This window comes from Kogia breviceps, chromosome 8 (assembly GCF_026419965.1).
Source record: "Kogia breviceps isolate mKogBre1 chromosome 8, mKogBre1 haplotype 1, whole genome shotgun sequence".
NCBI classification, from domain to species: Eukaryota; Metazoa; Chordata; class Mammalia; order Artiodactyla; family Physeteridae; genus Kogia; species Kogia breviceps.
In genome coordinates, this window is record NC_081317.1 from 37,842,173 (window position 1) to 37,863,355 (window position 21,183).

The following is a 21,183-nucleotide window of genomic DNA, read 5'->3' on the forward strand; positions in this document are numbered from 1 at the left end:
TAAATAAACATACAATATGCCAAGTGAGAAAGGCTAATTTAAAAATAAAGCAAGGTGGATAAAGAGTCACAACTAGTTACTTGATCATGTCATTTCATGCAGGGTGGTCATGAAAGATCTCTGTGAAGATGTGACATTGACCTGATTGGAATAATAATAATAATCTATCATGTGGATTTCTGGAGGAATAGTATTGGATTCAACCAATAACACTGCACAGGTCAAGGACTCAACAGAGGACGAGAGTGTGGGGGAAGAAATTTAGGTCAAACAACTTTAGAGGGAACAAACAACAAGAACAAAGAGCCAAAGTTGAGAGCTTCCTTGCCCAATACAAGCACCAACTTGCCAGCTTGAATACCTAGTGCAGACTGTTCCTGGGTCAGTGAGAGGAGATGAGGTTGGAGAGATACTAGAGACCTAGACCTTGTAGGACCTTGTGGGTCACTATAAGGAGTTTGGCTTTTACTTTGAATGAGCTGGGAAACAACTGAAGCTTCTGAGTAGAGACATTTCATGATCTGAATAGATTTAAGGAGCAAGAGTGGAGGCAGGGACCAGTTAGGAGGCTACTATAATAGCTTAGGCCAAAGATGATGTTGGGTTGGATCTGGATGGCAGTGGTGAAGGTGGAGGAAAATGAAAAGGTTGTTGGTCAATTTTGAAAGTAAAGCTGAAAGCTTTACTCATGGGACTGTGGGAGAAATGGAGAAGTCAAGAATTGCTTCAAAGTCTTGTCTTGAGCAATGGAGAGAATGGAGCTGTCACTGGCTGAGATGGAAGGAACTGGGCAATAAGAAAGTTTAGGGGAGAGTGAAATGAGGCCTTCTGTGTTTGACATGCTACGTTGACAATGACTCTTGGACCTCCACTTGGAAATGTTGAGGAAGCAAACACATGAGTCTGGAGCTAAGGGGAGCAGCCTGTCTCAAAACACTGGAGTCATCTTCTCCTTTTTTCTTTTATTCAACATTTCCAACCAGTCACTAAATATGGTCAATTTTGCCTCAAAAGATATGTCTCACCTGACCTTCTTTCACATTCACTGCCACCTTGATACAGCACAAGCACTCCCCACCCAGGGTTCATTGCAACCTCATCTTACTCAGTACCTCTGTCTTTCCTCCCTTCCATCAATCTTAACAATTGCCACCAGATAGTCTTTAAACTCTGATACCTTTTCATTCATCTGTCCCAAAAGCTCCCTGAGTGTCTAAGTTTCCTTAGCAGTAGTGCTCAGATTCCAAGGTATAGATGAAATCACTGGAGACAGTCATAAGTACAGATTCCCAGGCCCCACTACCAGGGAATCTCCTGCAGGTCCAGGAGTAGCCCAGGTAAATTTATTTATGAAATAACCCAGGAAATTTGGTTCAGGTTTAAGATATGTTGTTGTACTAGACAGTGTCTGTCCATGTGGGGTTCTCACCTCAGCTTAACTGGCGAGTCCGTGAAGGACAGGAGTGATCGCACACTTGGTCTGAGTTTTCTCACCTAGAGTGGCACAGTGCCAGACACACCATGGAGAGACAATGACAAAAAGAGTTACTTGCACAAAACTTCATGAGTTTCTTTTCTTTTCTTTCTTTTTTTTTTTTTTTGCGGTATGCGGGCCTCTCACTGTTGTGGCCTCTCCCGCTGCAGAGCACAGGCCCCGGACGTGCAGGCCCAGCGACCATGGCTCACGGGCCCAGCCGCCCTGCGGCATGTGTGACCCTCCTGGACCGGGGCACGAACCCATGTCCCCTGCATCGGCAGGAGGATGAGTTTCTTTTCAAGAGCAGGCTTTGAAATCCTGTGGTACCTTCTCTGTGCTCACAGATGTTAGATCAATGAATTCTCTCTTCTGTGTTTTGATTTAATTTAGTCAATATGCTTAGAACGTCAGGAGTCTAAGTCTTCAGCTACTAATTTCCTAACCCAAATCCCAAGTCCAAATGTGTGCTTCCCAGTGGGATGACCACATTCCCCTCAGCAACCAGACCTGTAAGACCCAGGCATTGAATCGGAGCCATTTCTAAGGCAGGTATGGAAGAAATCGCTGTTTGTGCCCAATTCTCGTTCCACTAATATTTTTCTCAAATTACTAACTAACAATTTTCTACTAGTTAATGAACACTTACTAGTTACAAGTCACCGTGTTAGGTATCTAATGCCCCCCAAATTCTACATGTAGGTAATATTTGTTACCTAGATTTTATGGATTAAAAAGCTTGAGTGTCAGAAATGTTAACTAACTTGCGTAAAATGTCTGATTAGCCCATGGAAAAGCTGGGATTCAAACCCTGTCTCTCCCCAGTGCTGGTGGCCATAGCCGCCTCTGGAGAAATCCCCATTCAGTGACTATCAGATTTCTAGGAAAACTCTTTGAAAAAGTTGCTTTTACTTGTTTTTTTCCACTAGTCCCTCATGTTCTCCTTCATTCCCTAAAATCAAGTTTCATCCACCATTTTTTTTAATGAGGTCACTCAGTCCTCATTTTATCTGACCTTTCGGCACCACAGGACATGACTGATCACCGCTTCTTCTCAAAGTGCTTTTTCGTTTGGCTTCACACTCTCCTGTTCCCCATTGTACTCCCTGGGGCTCCTTCTCTCTCTAAACTCACTCCTTAGGAGATCTCATCCAGTGCCTTGATGCTAAATCACATCTGATTTGATATTTTCAATCCCAGTCTTTCTGTGATTTCCATGTGTATGTATTCACTTGGTTGTTCAATGAGCATCATGAATTTAGCTTGCTCCAGGAGTGCTTCTGATTTCCCACCCTCAAAACCTGGTCAGATTTGATCAGAAAAGTCAGAATAGAGCCTGGAGCACTCCAAAGGCAATAGGAGAGGGAAGAAGTTTCAGTTCCTCAACACTGTGCTTGGCCATTGGTGGGGTATGGTTCAAAAAATTAGGCATAAATGGAATCATGAGCATCATTTATGTAGAGTAATTCCATGACTCACTTCCACAAAACATGAGTTCTCATTGAGCCTGTTACATCATGTCCGGGAGACTTCCCTACACATGACATAAGATGGATATTTTATTTAGAAGCATCTTTTTGGAACCGATTTCATGTGGAGAGAAAAGGTGGGCATTGAGGAGAGGAAGGGATAAAAGCTAAGTGACCCCAGAGCCTGATTTTATACTATAATCCATGCACACAGATGTAAAATAAGGGTACAATCTCATGGTCTTAGCAACTGAAATATAGACTGGCCTCATGGGAACTAGAACTGGACCAATCAATGTAAAATGAGGTGTCTCTAACCCTCCTTCAAGGAAGCATATGGTTACCTGTTGCTTCACTTTTTATCCTCTGTGGACCACAGGGTCTTCTTTAGCTCTGCTTCCCTCTTTTCCTCTCTCCAGCTAAATTTGTTCTATTTGCACATGGCCCATCCTGTCATCCAGCCCCGACTCATCACCCAATGTTTCAGTCCATCTCTTTGTCTCCTGGTTCAAATCTCAAAGAGAGAAATCTGATTCGTTGATAGACAACAATGGGTTGGCTGACCTTGAGTCAGATGCTTATATCTGTGGCCAGTGAGAGTGGGACAGTGTTTTTCAAACATGGATATCTGGACTCACAAGATGCACGAGCCTGGGCATTTCCCAGTGAAAGGGACTATTTTATAGTAGGTTTCCACCTAGTGCAAATTCTGTAGTTGCAAGTTGCAAAGGAGAAAGTTTATGTTTTCCTGATATGCACTTCCTGAGAATAAACTTTATATTTGATGATTAGGAAAAATTAAATAAATAGGAATCAAATACTTTGGAATGAAAGCATCAAGGTTAAAAAAAAGGAAAAATGATTGAAATGAAAAATAAAGGAAAGAAAAGGTGGAAATCAAGAGGAAGAGAACAGAATGCATCAAATGAACTGTTTCCCTGAGTGTGTGTTCATTTGAGACTAGTGGATCTGTAGGGAAAGAATGAATTGGGGTTTGGGAGAAACAAAAATTCAAAAAGGAGGGAAAAAAGGAAAAAATATTAGTTGGATTATAGCCAGTTTTCCAGCTTCAGAAATCTGGAGCCAAAACAAGGAAAGGTGAGGCACTGTCCTTTGCTGCAGCTCTTGCCTCCACGGAGGCTGGTTACTCAGGATATTTACATTAAATTAACGGGGCTGGCTATGGCTGTGTTCAGCACTTGGATACGCGGTTAAATAATCAGTGTGGTTTGACTGCTGGTTTCTTTACTGTGGTTGAATAATTGGCGTTGTCTTGGTTGCAGCTACTTTAAAAATGTGTATGTGCACTTGTTTCTCTTTTTTCTCTCTCTTGAGCAATTTTGACAAGCCCTTGGCAGAAAAGTGGCTGACTGGCTTTTAAAGGGATGCTTTTTCTCCTTGTCATTTATGCTTCCCCAGATGCTTTTCAAGGATTTGAGAATCTTAGAGACTTTTCTTCCTGGAATCTAGATGAAGCTCTCTATGTTAGCAAAGAATTCAGTTCACTTCTTCTGTTTGTAGCAGAGATAAGACTGAGCCTAAGGGCATCTGTGGTTTTCCAGAAATGGACTCCCTTTTTCGAGTGATGATTCACGACGTCCTCAGATCCACCATGAGAATGGGGAAAGACAATTACAATGACCCTTGGATAAAACAACCCTACAGGCGGGCATTTTCCCCCTGTGCTAGTCATTTCTATATCTCTAAAACCTAGAAGAGTCCTCGATATGTAGTAGGTGCTCAATATTTGGTAAATAAAGGATAGTAACGGTAAAAATTTATAATTCAGGATTGACATAACTTCTATTCCAGAAATTTGCTTCATTTAGTCATTTTGTTGATTTGTTTAACAATTGTCAAATTACCACAAGCTGTCCTGCCCTGGGAAACCCACTCCTCTCCAGATGGCTCTGTCTCTTCTCATATCCCCTAACCCAACCATGACTTCAGGCAAATGATGATCAGGGCAATTAATCCTCTCTCAGCAGCAAACTGACTGGGACAGGGGCATCAGGAGACAGCACAAGTCAGGGACAAGCCTCTACCTGACAACAAATTCCAATGATGTATGTATATAAGTCATGGATGAAGCCAGACTCTTTAACTGCTACTCAGAAACCGCAGGTTCTCAGGGTTCCGTAGGATAAGGAACCCAATGCTGCAAGTTTGAAGTCGCATACAGAGAGGAAACTAGTGTCTCAGAGTAGGAAGTGGGAAGGAAAGAGCAAAGCGTTGTTTTTCAAATATGTCTCATCAATAATAGGGTATGTTCACCTCTACTAGAAGTCTAGAACATACATTTTATGTCAATCATTCAGTGGTTACTCAGATTTTAAAATTGGGGATATTTATTCTGATCTATCTCAGGGCAGGGGTGGAGGTGAGTACCAAAGATTTTAAAGGGATTTGGGGAGGATTCTTTAGAATTCATTGATCTTGCTATTTTAATAAGAAGTCATTTCCCTTTATAAAAGTCATTCTTCAACACCTTTTTTGAGATTTACTGACCAAGTGTAGGAAAATTCCCAGGAAAGGCAAACCTCTAAGCCATCATCCCTACACTGTGCTGGGTGCTATGAAAGCAAGGTGGGGTGATGGCCAGGGAGACAAGCTTAGCAGATCACTTTCTGGGTGTTCTCACTTATTAGTTGGCTGATGTCAGATCACTTCACCTTCTTCAACTTAAATGTCATCAATCTTTACCTTATTAATTTTCTGAAGACTTAAATAATAATGTTTGTCTTACACATAACAATAGAAATTTAAATTAAAGCTACAATGAGGCATAATTTTCATCTATCAGATTGGCAAAGATCCAAAACTTAATAACATGTTGCTTTGGCAATGATGCAAGCAGACAACACTCCCGTACACTGGCACAACTTCTATGGAGAACAGTTGACCTATTGAAACAGCATGTAAACCAGCTGAAACTCATTTTGCCTCCTTAAATAGGTTGATTGATTAATTAAACCTTGAGTTATTTTACAGAACAGCACTGTGCATGTGCAAGTTGGAAACCCATGTCTCCAAGATGACCTCGGAACTAAGAATCCTCAGTCCACTTAACTCAAATAGAAATGTTGCCACCAGAGCCCTTTATGAAGGAAGAAATACTTCAATAAGGAAAATCTGACTTCCAACAGCACAAGTAGCTTATATGGACCTATTCAAGACTAGCCAATCATCTTCCAACTTTGAAATTCCCCCAACCCTTTAAATTTCACCCTGAACCCTGGATCAAGGAGATTTAAGTCCTGCCTCCTATCTCCTTGCTGGTCAACCTCACAATAAAGCTCTTTCTTTTTTCAAAAGCTGGTGTCTTGGTACTGGCTTCTGTGCACATGGGGCAGTGAGCCCTTGCTCTGTAACACTACCATAAATAGATGGAGCAATCTTCTATCACAATCTATCTATCACAATTGATCTATCATAATTTAAAATGTACCTCCTCTTTGATGCAGTAATTTCAATCCCTAAAATGTATCCTCTATCTGTATTAAAGTACTTATGAAAAGATAAATGTGCAAGGTTATTCACTGTTGCATTGAAACAATAAAAGATCAAACTTTAACTGCTTGTCAGTAAGGGACTGGTTAAATAATGTATGAAACATCAAAAAATGGAATACTATGCACTCATCAAAAGGATAAGCAAAGATATGTCAGTGCTTTATGAAGTGATATGGAACAGTGTCCAAAATATATTAAGTGAAAAAAAAGGCAAAGATCATTGTTTAAAAAGATTTATTTTATATACATATATAATATCTCTGGGACTGCATACAAGAAATTGATAACAGTGCCTGAGGGAGGTGAGTCCTTGGGTGCAAAGTTGAGTGGAGGCTTTCTGGATACAGTGAACATTTTTATACCTTATATGTTTTGCACTGTATACATATATTTCCTATTCAAAAATACATTTAATAATCTAAAAAATCTAGGGAAAAAAAACACTGTGAAAGGAGCTTTGGTAATTAAATGTATCAGTATATCCATGCATGAAACAAATGTCTATAGCATAAAGCCACCCACCACAAACTTCCCTCATTAGAAGGCTATCGGAATAGAGTGCTGACCCAGGTAAGAACTCAATAAATATTTCTGTGATGGATAACTGAGTTATGTGAATGATTCTATTAATATAAATGGTTAATCATTGAGGGAAGTGTATACAACTTTTGAATTCAAATAGCATGTATGGCCTCAATTTATTTTTTTAATGGACAAAAAAGGAATACTAAATATGGAAGCTTTAAATGAAAAGATTCAACTTAACATCCCTTCTAGGTTAAAACAGAATGCTTCCAGAGGGTTTTCAGGGCAGTTAAACTATTCTGTATAACAATAGTATGATATAGAATGGTCAATACATGACATTATACATTTGTCAAAACTCATAGAATGTTCATCACAAAGAGTGAACCCTAATGTAAACTATGGGCTTTAGTTAATAATAATGTATTGATATTGGTTCATTGATTGTAACAAACATACAATACTAATAAAATATGTAAATAAAAAGGGGAACTGGTCGGGGGAAGGGGTCGGGGGATATATGGGAACTTGGTACTTTCCAATCAATTTTTCTGTAAACCTAGCAGTGTTTATAAAAAATAGTTTATTAATAATAACAATGATAAAAAAACAAAGTTGGAAGATTTTTTTAAAAATACTTCAGAACCTAGGGGCAGGGCAGGAATAAAGACGCAGATGTAGAGAATGGACTTGAGGACACAGGGAGGGGGAAGTGTAAGCTAGGACGAAGTGAGAGAGTGGCATGGACATATATACACTACCAAATGTAAAATCGATAGCTAGTGGGAAGCAGCCACATAGCACAGGGAGATCAGCTCGGTGCTTTGTGACCACCTAGAGGGGTGGGATAGGGAGGGTGGGAGGGAGATGCAAGAGGGAAAAGATATGGGATATATGTATATGTATAGCTGATTCACTTTGTTATAAAGCAGAAACTAACACACATTGTAAAGCAATTATACTCCAATAAAGATGTTAAAAAAAATACTTCAGCTTCCTAGCACATATAGTTAGGCACTCAGTAGATATCTTTTGCCTTCAACTGAATCAAAGTTAGTGAAAAATGAGCAGGTAAGTGTGAAAGCAGCTTTAAAATGTAGGATGAGTGTGAACTCACTTGTGATATATTTGATACAGCCCTGGGATACACATTTCATTAAAAAGCATTAAATAGTTTGTAATCTTTATTAGTCAATAAGATCATAGATTTTTTTCCCCAAAATACTCTATGACAATACATACTTTTAGCAATAAAGACGTAAGCAATTCTAATGTTAACAATTCAAACCAAATTGTTTGAGAAGCGATAACCACACACTGCAGAATTTTACATTAGCTTGCTGATAGATCATTTTGCAGTTTTTTTGTTGGGGGTGTGGGGTGGAGAGGAGAAGCCTATTCCTTTTATATCGATTTTTACAAAATAAAAAGCGAATTTTTAAGGCAATTGATAAGTTCTCTAACAAATTATGTTATTCATATTTAGGGAAGAGTTGATCCAGGTTTATGACATAATTACAAAAAAGTTTCTTCTTGATATCAACAGTGAAAAACCAGACTTTAAAACAAGGCCTGGCATAGCTTTGAAACATTCTGTAATGCCCACTAAAGAATTGGCCCCAATTATGGGAGAACTTAAGATGTTATGTCCAAATGTGTAGAAGGTGCTACCTTGGAAAAATTACTTTTTGAGGAAAACTGTACTGACTGCCAACTGCAAGCCACAGAGAGTAAAGCATATTGCGCCTCAAATGATCTATTTGGATTTTCAATCTCTGTTTCATTAATATCTCTCTTTCAGAAAGTATGAAAGTCAAGTTTCCTGAGAATTGGAGCACCTGCTGATTCTGTGAGATTTCCTCTTGTTGAAACCCAGCCAGCATCTTTATCTCCCAAAGCAATGGTGTGGAGCTTGCTTCCCACCCCCTGGAGAACAGCTGCTCTGTCTGCTCTGAGCACAAGCTGGGTCATGCTGTCACTTGGCATCCTGGGGTTATTAACGACATTCTTTGAAGAATCCGAAGTTTGTTTCTTACATTTTTATTAATTTTCACTCAGTGGTGAGCCCTTAAGTTCCTGCCCCTAACACTGATTTGCCTCGAAAACCAAAGAAAATAACTAGTATCAACATAGAGTACAGAGCTTCTCCAATGATCTGTGGTGAAAGACCAGGTTATTCTTTCCATCCATCACATAAAAATAAACAAAATAAAAATAAATGAATAAAAATAAAAACAGGTGTATGCTCTACCATGATCTTAAGGTCCCAGTGTCTTTGTGGACATAAGGCTGCCATCACCTTCCTGAAGGGGTGGGGCAAAGTGATCTGTATCACCTCTTTATCAAGGGGGCTTTGTAAAGATGATGTGAAATGATAGAAGTTCATTCAAACTTTAATGCAACAAATTAACTGATTTTTTCTATTCAGGATTGAAAGAGTCACTTAATAAGTATAAACATCACCCCATGGAGTTCCCGAGCCTATTGCACTGCTGGCAGACATTTATCTGCTCAAGGTGAGTGCTGTTGGTCTCCATATTCTCTAGGTTGGAAAAGTTCCTATCTGCAGAGAAGAAGACACCATACCACCCAACTTAAATGATACCTACAAAATAGAAGCCCCCAATTTTTATTATTTGATTCAACAGCCATAAAATTATTCTTCCAAATTGTTATAAAAGTATCAAGTATGTTACTCTCACATTCTCAGGGGCCACTGAGAAACAGTGCATGGACCAGCACCAGCTCATGGAACACGCTGGTAGAGCCCTGGCACAAAGGACACTTTTCTTCTGATGACACCCTTGGTTTTCCTTCAGGGGCTTCCTCTCTCTCACTCCTAAGTTACATGGGTGCATGACCTAGACCACGTGAGGTTCCAGCACTTTGCCTAGTACTTTTGGGGAAAAACATACTTTTGGCAAAAAAAGTCTTTCTATTGAGATTGCTAGAATATACACAGCATCCTTTCTTTTTTTTTTTTTTTTTTTTTTTTGTATTATTATTGAAAAGATTCTCAGTAGTGGGCTGGGCCAAATGATTGTATTTTACATTTTAAAGGTGTAGCTACATCAACTTCCAAAAAGGATTTGCATTTCCACCAGTAGTGTTTGGAGATATCCTTAGGAGAACTACTGTCACAGTTCTTCCACATTTTAGCCAGTCTAGTGGGTGTTAAAGTGATATCTCATTGTTCTCTTATTTCCTTTGATCTGACTACTAATTAATTTAAATATTTTTTCACTTGTTTGTTGACATATGGATTTGCACTTCTGTGAACTTTCTATTTACATCTTTCCCTATTTTCTCTTAGACTATCTTTTTCTTATAAGTTTATAAGAGCTCTTTGCTTATTAAAAAGTTGGTCTTTTGTCATCTACTTTATAAATATTCTTTCCAGATCTTGGTGTGTCTATTGACTTTGTCTCTGGTTATCTTTTCCATACACAACTTCTTAATTTTTTATATAGTCAAATATGTATGTTTTTGTTCCGTTATCTTCTTATTTTCCAGTCTTGGTTATAAGAGTCTTTCTAAATTCTGGGATATATGTCATAGCCTAGATTTTCTTATTTGATTCTTATTTTACTTTTTATATTTAAGTTTCTATCTGGAATTTGTATTTTTACATTTCCTCTTAAATGGATGGCCAGTTTTTCCAGCATCATTTATTTAAGAGACCACACTTTTCCAACTGATTAAACCATAACCGTTGTGAAGTAAATATATGACAAAGGTTATGGTCTAATCAGCACCATATTGATTTAATTATTAAGGCTATATCATATGTTCTGATACCTCTCATTTCAGTTTTGTAATTTTCTTAGGTATTTTTAGTCATTAATTTTTCTATATGAATTTTAACATAATTTCATCCAATTCCAAGAAAACCCTGTAGAGATTTCAGCTGGAATTGCATTAAATTTATGTATTATTTGGTAGAATTAGCATTTTATTTTGTGGATACATTTTTATATATTCAGATCTTATTTTCATTCTCATAATAGTATTTTATAACTATTCAAAAGTCTTCCTTATAAAATTTATTCCTAAATATTTTATATCTTTTGTCACAAATATACAGAAAGTATTTTTCCAGTTTTCTAAGTGTTCATGACTAGAGTACAGATAAGTTCTTTTTATATTCATCTAGTAGGTAGGGACTTTACCAAATTTTCTCATTGCATCTAGTGATTTTTTTAAAAAGCATCTCTTGGGTTTTCTAAGCATGCAATTATTCCATTAACTATGTCAGTTAGGGATGGGCAAGTTATGCTGTAGTAACGAATAATATCAAAATTTCAGGGGTTTATCACAACATAAGTTTTTTTTTTTCACTCATGCAAAAACTGCTGTGGGTCCAGGACAGCTGTGCTCTAGAGTATTAAATTTGCACCATAGGCTGTTTTGATCTTCTAGTCCCACCCCCATCCCTACCCCCAAAACAACTGGAGCCTTCTAGGTTCAGCAGGGCAGGGAAAGAGAGGGCAGGAGGATATAAATGCCGCATGTTAAAAGTGCTGGGTGTCACTTCCAGTCACAGCCCACTGGCTAGAACTGGTTCCATCATCCTGCCCAACTGCAAAGGGAGTCTCCATGTCCAAGAAAAGGTGAGGAGAGCCTAAGTATTGACCAGCACTAGTAATGTTGGACATGTTTGCTGAAAGAGTTTTTATATCTTCTTTTCCAATTTTTGTGTCTATCATTACATTTTTTGTTCTTATTATATTTGTTAAAACTTCTAAGGAAATACTAAGTAATAATGGCATTGACTATCCCTGTCATTTCCAATTTTAATTCAAACAGCTCTAGCGTTTTGTAACTTTGGTTTCTGGTTTCTGTATGTTTTACATTGTGTAATTAGTTTCTACCTATTGCTCCCTTGCCTGGGGTTTTTATTAGCAATGGCTACTAATGTCTTTTCAGCATTGTCTGATATGATCATATCTTTTTTAATTTTTTGGTGCAGATTATGTGGCTACATTTCCTGCATTTGGATCTCTAGGATAAATCCTTCCTGGTCTTAGACTGCTATTATTTTGAAACTTTGATGTGTCTCAGTATTATAGTGTCTGCACCTGGGTGGGTGAGCTCATCCACTCAACCATTGACTCATCTGACCGTGAGAGCCAAGTGCACATGAGGAAAAATCTGGGAAGTCAGCTGCCACCTGATATTACAAAGAATATGTGCACACAGAGAGGATGGTGTTGACATTACATGTATTATCCAAGGAATAAGGGTTCTGTAGGGAAACCCTCTCCTACGTTCCCTTAAAAGTGGGGGCCAGAACCACTTCTCTGACAAAGAGACAAATATACTAAAGGCCCCAGATTAAAAGCAGGATGACAATGCCAAGACTGATGCTCAGAGAGAAACGCCAATTTGTGTTTACTCGCGTGCATGTGTGAGTGTATGTGCATGTATGTGTGCCTGTATGTGAGTACATGCATGTATGTATGTGAGTGCATGCATATATATGTGTGGGTGCATATGTGTGTCTGTGGGTGTGAGTGCATGCACGTGTGTTTGAAGGTACAGGCAGGAGTAGGTGGGGGTAAGTATTTGGAACTGGTTTTCCAAACTATTACATCCTGTAGTTATGGTAATGACCTTGAGCATTCTCCTGAAGAGTTACTGGAAGTTTTTAACTGGAGTAGTGATTTGGTCAGACTTAGCAGCAGCATGGAGCATTGTTTTAGAGTAGTGATTCCAAAATGCTGTCCGAAGTTGCAAAAGCTTCTGAAGTTTTCCTTGTGTAGTAACTTTCTGTTGAAATGAGAAAAAAAAAAAATAGGACAATGTATTAAATTCTTTAAAAATCTAAATGCATTCAATTTAAAGGCCTCTATTCTCCAGTTATTTCCACCCTGCCTTTGTGGTTTCAAAGTTCCCTTTATTTAATAAAACACTAATGTTAATAGTTGGTAGTAAGGGTTTTTAAAATTTGTTTGTTAATATTTGACAAAATTAAAAAGTTGGTATCTTTTTTCAAAGATAATCCAAATTTTTTAAAAAATGAACTGATCGGGCTTCCCTGGCGGCTCAGTGGTTGAGAATCCGCCTGCCTATGCAGGGAACACGGGTTCTTGCCCCGGTCCGGGAAGATCCCACATGCTGCGGAGCGGCTGGGCCCGTGAGCCATGGCTGCTGAGCCTGCGCATCCGGAGCCTGTGTTCCGCAGTGGGAGAGGCCACAACAGTGAGAGGCCCATGTACCACCAAAAAAAAAAAAAAAAAAAAAAAATGAACTGATCTGTGAAATCTCCAAGTCTGGGAACCACTGGCAGGATTATTTAACCAGAAATATACCTTTGTAATTTTTTCCCAAAATACACACTCCTGGGCCTTGGGGAAGAATTAACGTGCAACAGAACTTGTACAGGTATATGTATTTTTTAAAAGTCTCCCAAGTGATTCTGAGACACTTCCCTGGCTAAGAACCTCCAATTTAGAGAAAAAGTTGGGAAACACCTAGTGGTCAGCAATGGTGAAAAACTCTAAGAAGGCAGGCAGTGGGAATACAGGAAGTTTGGATGCGAGAGACTTTTTCTTAGATGGAATTGATAAGACTTGGAATGGTCCTTGAGGGGGTTATAAGGAAAGATGGAGTTCAGGAGAAGGCCCCAGATCTTCAGCTATGGGCATGACCCAACTTGTTGCGCATGAATGGGGTTCCCATCCATACGAGATTCCCGTCCTACTTTGTTCCCAAGAATTCAGTCCTCTTAAGAAAGCAATGGAGAGATAAAGAGAAGACTAGTAGAGAGAATGGGGCAGACCTGAAGGATATGAAGTAGGATTCGAATTCTAGAGTAGATGTTGTTTGGTTTCTACTGGTTGTCTGCCACCATGTATTCATATTCTCTAGTCAGAAAAACAAAAATAAATAAAACAGGTGAGAGGGCACCTATGACTTAAGCCTTCAACTAAGCGGTAAGCATCCTAGCCACCCCCCAATGGCCAGCTGACATATTGCTAAGTCCCCAAAAGGGCACAGATCTGCTTCTTATGGCTTTCTATCCGCCATATTGCTAAGCTCCAAGAGGTAGGTGGTGCTTATCATGTACCTTTTGTTCTTTCACCGAACCACTCAACACTCTGGGAATATCATGTTCTATTTTAAGGCTTCAGAACTTTTCCATATTCTTTAGCCTCTCAGGATCTCTGTTCCCTTTTCTATAGTGTAAGTGGTTTTGACTAGTTCTGAGTTGGCTAATATAGAAGACAAGCAATAAGTTCTGATCTTTCATGCATTCAGCCTATCAAATATTTTATTGACTGCCTGTGATGGGCCATCAGTTGGATATAGGATGTAAAGAAAAAGGAAGAGTCCAGGTAGATCTTTGACCCAAGCAATTGGGTATGATTGAAAGTATATGTGATTATCTATTGGTGCATAACAAACCCTCAAAACTTAGTGCCTTAAAACTACATTTTTTGTTATTTCTCATGATCCTTTGGGTTGACAAGGCTAAGCTGTGCTGTTCTTTCATGGGGCAAGACCAGAACTAGGGTAGGTGAATGAAGTGTCTAGGGTATAAGATGTAAGGGGCACTCACTCTCAAGGTCCCTGCAGCATCACGATGAGAGTGAGTATCCCATTAAATTTTGTACCTGTTGCCTCACTCCCCTCGCCCTAGTCCCAACCCTGGGTTGGGGTTTCTCTCATGTGCCTTTCTTCAGATGGCAGCTGTGGAGTCATCTGAAGGTTCCACTGGGCTGGACATCCAAGATGTCTTTTTCACTCACATATCTTATGCCTTCCTCACTCACATGGCTGAAAAAGCTGGGAGCTGCCCAGGCATCTCTGTCTCCATGTATCCTCTCCACATGGCAAGTCTGGCCTTCTTTGCAGCATGGGAGTCTCAAAGTAGTCAGATTTCCTACATGGTAACTGGCTTCTCCAGAGCAAGCATTCCAAGAGGCCCAGGTAGAAGCTGCAAGGCTTCTTGTACCCTCTCCAGGAAGCCCCAGAGTATCAGTCACTATCACTGCATTCCATTGGTCAAAGTCATTAATGTCTGCCCAAGATTTAAGGGAAAAGATGTTACACTCTCCCTCTTGATCTGAGTAGTATGGATATAAAGGGATGAAGGAAATTGATGGAGACGAATTTGGAGAATATGTACCACTGAAAGACCAGGCAACAAACACATTTTGGGGGTGGGAAATCAGAAGTCCCCTTGGGGCAAGCTAAGTTTGTGATGCTCATTGAGCAATCAAGTGAATACATACACACAGAAATCAGTGAAAGACTGGGATTGAAAATATCAATGTAATGTAGATGTAACTTAGAATCTAGGCACTGGATGAGATCACCTAAGGAGTGAGTTTAGAGAGGAAATGAGTCCCCAGTGAGTACAATGGGGAACAGGAGAGTATAGAGTCCCAGAATCCAAATGAAAAAGCACTTTGAAGAGAAGGGTTATCAGTCATGTAATGTGGTGCCGAAAGGTCAGATAAGATGAGGGCTGAGAGGTGACCATTGATGGGTAGAGCAAAATTTCAGTCATCCTTGATGAGAAAAATGGTGAGATGAATCTCAATTATAGTGAACTGAGGAGATAGCAGACAAAGTGAGTAAAAGCAACTTTTTCAAGGGGTTTTCATTGAAATGGGATAGTTACTGAGTGGGGACTTGAGGTCTAGGAAACATTTGTTTTGTTTTAAGATACAACAAAGTATAGATTATTGTAGGTGGATGGGCAGGATACAGTAGAAAGGGAGCTAAGAAAACAGCAGAAGTAATTACAAAGAACGTCTTGAGCAGGTGAGAGGCGACAGAACCGAGACAGACTGGAAACACAGGAGTGGGTGGTCGATGAAATGACATTCCAATTAGAGATTCTGAATTGAAGACTTTCGAGGTGACACAGTTATGGTAGTGCCTAGATGTAGGGTAGGGTTAAGAGTTGGTGAGTGAATGTGAGAAGTCAAGGAACTCAGAGGTCGAGGTTGTCACGAAGAGTAGTGTGGAGAGAAAACCAGTGAGCCAGATGCGGAAACCATGAGGAAAAATGCACCCCTGAGGGAATTAAGCCCGAATGCCCAAATGCACCAGGGATAGCACTGTGCTATGTCCACTGGACTGAGATGGAGCTGTGTGCCCTGAATGCCCTCCCTGCGCTGTTGCCTGTTACTGTTGGTCACGAGGGGAATTCTGCACCAGATCTGGAAGTGAAGCAGCAGCATCACATTCTTTGTAAGCTCTGAAGGTGGGGGAGGCCCCAGCGCTGTAGCAGCTGGCTCCCTTCCTTGATGATTTAAAGCTCCCCTTGGCTGCGATGGGTCAGCACCTGACCTGAGCTTCCCAAACTCCTGCCACTTTCCTACTTCAGCTTCTCTGAGCCCTGGACAAAGTGCGTATCAGCTCCAGGTTTGAAGGTGCCAGCTTCCCCTACGAGTCACCCCCTGTGGCACTGAGGTTGGAAGTGATGAGGGAGATGCAAGTTCCAGTTCACTCCAACTGGTTCCAGTTTTCCTCACAGGTTCAAGGTCCAGCTCTCCTTTCCAACCACCAGTCTGGCCAACCCCAGTGAATTCAGGCTCAACAACAGACACAGAAGCAACAGACTGCACCACCTGTTGCCCAGCTACCACCTTGTGGGAGGTCCCCTCTCCATAATAAATCCTTCATCTGTCTTGTTCATGGACTCTCCTTTGGTCAAGCCCTGGCTGATACAGCATCCGCTGTGATGGACCAACTTCTCCTCTGTGCCTAGAGTGGTACTGTTACTGAACCAGGTTCATTTGCCCGACATGCAGCAAGGCAAACACTGAGATGCCAAGGTTTGCAGCAAAGGGTTTATTCACGAGGCAGCCCAATGAGGAGATGGGAGAACAAGTCTCAAACCTGTCTCTCCGAAGGAGAAGGGCTCAGGGTATTTATGGGATATAACTGAGCTGTGCGGAGAATGAGGAAAGGTGATTGGAAATAAGATAAAGGGGAGGTAATCATCGTTTTGCACAGGAGCAACTAAGCTGCAGGTGTCTCCGTGAGACAAGCGTTCAGAAAATGGCAAATTAGCATGTTCTTAGGGTGGAGTTTTTGGCTCTCTGATATCAAGAGGTCATGGAGCAGACACTTGAGCATGCTCAGTTGGTGGATGGGTGGTCTTAACCCGTCTTTACTGGCTAGAGCTCAAACTGGACACAGTTGACTCCAAGTTCCTGGAAAATGACTTGGGCAAACATCTTATTGTTTAGACTACATGACACTTGAAGGACACGCAAATTTTTGGTAGCAAAAATGAAAGCAAGCTTGGTCAGTGAAGGCAGGTTATCAGTTTAATGGATCTAACTGATGATGACAATAGGTTTCAGTACCGGTTATGTACCATCCTTGAGAGAATGGAGGAAACAGCCACTCAACTCATTTTCTGTCTTCTGCGGTTCCCAGGAGCAATCCTAGTTGAGAAGGTTTCCTGGAGGAAAGGTCAGTAGGTGACTGCTGGAGTAGCTGACAGCCATTTACAGAAGCTAGAAGTTTCCAAGGAGGAGAGAAGAGAATAGTTTGGAAGTGGGAACAAGGGAGGAACAACAGCCTGTGTACCCCACTTCGAGGGCTGGTGGGAGGTGGGTTATGGAAGAAAAATCAGCCAGGACTGAAGAGGGCTAAAATGGAGGCTGTGCCTCAAAAGACCAGCTGGGATTTGTTTTCCCAGGTTTACTGAGATAGAATTAACATATAACATTGTGTAAGTTTAAAGCGTACAATGTGACAATTGAATAAACATACATACTGTGAAACGTGTACCACAGTAAGGTTAGTTAACACATCCTTCATTATTCATCTCGTAAGTGAAAGTTTGTACCCCTTGACCAGTATCTTCTCATCTCCCCCAACCTTCAGTCCCTGTCAACCACCATTCTACTCTCTGTTTCTAAGAATTTGGTTAAGACTCCACATATAGGTGAGATCAGACCGTATTTGTCTTTCTCTGTCTGATTTATCTCACTTAGCATAATGCCCTCAAGGGAATCCGTGCTGATGCAAGTGGCAACATTTTCCTTCTTCTTCTTTTTTTCCCCCCCTATGGCTGAATCATGTTCCATTAGATATACATACCACATTTTATTTATCCGTTCTTTGTCTATTGATGGACACTTAGGTCATTTTTCTGTCTTGGCTACTGTGAATAATGCTGCAATACCCATGGGATTGTAGATATCTCTTTGAGATAGTGATTTCATCTCCTCTGGATAAACACTCAGAAGTGGAATTGCTGGGTTATATGGTAGTTCTATTTTTAATTTTTTGAGGAAACTCCATACTGTTTTCCGTAGTGGTTGCACAATTTTACATTCCCACTAACAGTGTATGAGTGTGCCCTTTCCTCCACACCCTCACCAGCATTTGTTATCTCTTGTCTTTTTGATGACAGCCATTCTAACAGGTGTCAGGTGATATCTCATTGTGGTTTTGATTTGCATTTCCCCAATGATTAGTGATGTTGAGCATCTTTTCATGTATTTCTTGGCCATTTTTATGTCTTCTTTGGAAAAATGTCTATTCGAGTTCTCTTTCCATTATTTAATCAGGTTGTTTATTTTTTTGTTATTGAGTGGTATGAGTTCCTATTATATTTTGCATATTAATCCCTTATCAGATATGTGGTTTGCAAATATTTTCTCCTATTCTGTAGGTTCCAGCCAGTTTTACTTAGAGCAAGAACGTGGAGATCCAGCTCGGAAAGCAGGCTGGGAACATGGGAGATTTTGCTGAGAACAAACTGAGAGCTCCAGGGGAAGTGGGGTTTTGGGGGGTGGGGGTGGGGGGAAAGCTCAGGATGGGAACCATGACTTAAGCTTAAGTCAGCTTAAGGGATGTACAGAGTGATATGGGGATTAGTGTCTGGGTGATGAGAGATGGCTTGGAGGTCTGGTGGCTATCAATGAAAACCTGGATGTAAGGCAAGGTGGTACTCAGTCTCTGGGGCGGAGGGGGGAGGGAGCTCATTCCTCCTCCTATCTCATCATTATAGCCTCCTTTTCAGCCTTGGTCTTTCTGGCAGCTGACAGCCATACAGGTCTGAAATGCCATGAGACTGGGGTCCTGAGGTGACCCCAGGGCTCTCAAAGCTCTCAGGCCTTGCTGAAATCTTACTGAGAGCTCTATCAAGGCCAGGATGGGGCAAGTTTTACAAACAACAACAACAAAACATGTGGACCTCTAGAATAGGTGTTCTCAAAAGTTGGTTCCCAGCAGGCAGCAGCAGCATTCCCTGAGAACTTGTTAGAAATGCAGATCCTTGCTCCTCACCCTCACCCCAGTCCTATTGCATAAGGAACTCCAGGCGAGGGCCCAGCAATCTGGGTTTGAACAAGGCCACTAGGCGAGTCTCACACTTACTAAGGTTTGGGACCTACTATTTTAAAGGAACTCAACAAACATTGGCTTAAAATGCAGCTGACTGTTGATGTTGTTCTTATGAGCCTAAAATCACAGAGTATTAAAAATGAAAGGACTTTTTCAAGTGTCCAATCTGGCCTTGAACCTTACAGGTGAAGGGTCCATGTCCCAGAAAAGTATTGTGACTGGTTTGAGCCCTCCTGGCAGGACAGAGATTACAATTCCAAATAACCAAACCTAACCAAGCCAAAGACAAAACCAAACCAAACCAAAACAAAACAAACAAAACAAAAACAGCCCCAGAACCTGTGAAATGGTTGTTCTAATGAGCCATACAGTTGCAGACTTTATATATATATATATATATATATATTTAAATATAGATTGCGATTGTTGTTTGTGTGTTTTCCATTATTCAAGTCAGAGCAACAGGGTCTGTCTCACTTCAACCTGGCTCTTTTGAGGTTTGTTTGGTTTAGTTTTGTTTTGGGGATTGCAGAGGCGCAGCTTCCTAAGGCAGACCCTGAGCCTCTGAGGAATGCAGCAAGCTCCGCAGGAACAGGAGGATTTTCTGCAGCCAAAGTCTGCAGACGCTGTGTCTCTATTCTAACTTTTGCCATTTCCATCTCACCGGGCCCCCGGGGAGAGGCAGACAGCCGAACTCCGTGCGCACTGGAGCCCCGGCTCCCTCGGCTTCTGGAGAGGAGATCTAGCCTTAATTTTTGTGACAGATGGAGTTGATAGTCTCTCCACGGACAGGGGAGGAAAAAAGCGCCAGTTTTTGACAGGCCGCAGGCGCCGGGTGCCTCTGGTGGTCGAACGCTGCGTTGCGCCGCAGTTAAGGTAGTTCGCAAACTCCCACGCCTGGATCGCAGAGGCTGCTGTACCTGGGCGGTTTCCCTTAAACCGAGAGAGATGGAAACACGCGCTTTAATAGAAACCTTGGAGGGTGCCAATTTATCCCCTTCCTCTATGTTCTGACTGCGCCCAGATGGTACTGCTCAACATCCCTAAATATTTTTAATACTATTACTGTTTTTTTCATCGCCGTCCGTGTTAGAAACTTATATTCTTTAAACAAAAATTAATTTGGCTTATTGGATTTCTGGCATGCAATTGGCAATGATGTCTGACTCCAGGGCCATACTTGCCATTGGCACCAGGGTGCTGGGGGATGAAGGGGTGGTAGAGGAAGGATTTGCAAATACCTCATCAGTATCTCCCTAACTAAAGCGTGTGCCTCTTGTGTGCGTTTGGATTTTTTTTTTTTAAGTTTAAACATCCCGCATCATATTCTCTGATTTCTCTCCTCCCACTGTGATGATCAGGCAAAGATGGGGAACTCGAAAAACAAACTGAATTCTGAATCCAGTAGAAAGCACACACGGGGGCCAGGGACAACTAATAAAAGTACCAAAAAAAAAAAAAAATCAGAAGAACCAAACAAAAAGGACCGTGGACGAGCCGGTTGCAAACAGCTGCCCCTGAGCTCTGCCCTCTGGTTCTGTGCGCCAGCAAGGGCTCCATATCCGAGCCTCCTTAAGAGTAGGAGGAGCTCCCGGGCCTCTGTCAGGCTCCTTAAGCCGTTCCTTTCAAGCCCTGAATGCCTGAATGTGAGCTGCCCACCACCCTCCCCGCCCTCCCCCACTCCGCAACCCCACTCCAGCGGCTCGTAAAAAAAAAAAAAAAAAAGTTTCAACAACAACAGGCGGGACCAATAGCATCTCGAAAAGCCGGGAAAGGGGGCCGAGCAAAGGGCGAAAGAGAGTGGAGAAAGGAGAAAGCGGGCAAGCTCGGAGCGCGCGGGGCCAGGGCTCGGCGAGCCGGAGGAGCGTTGCTAATGTTTTTG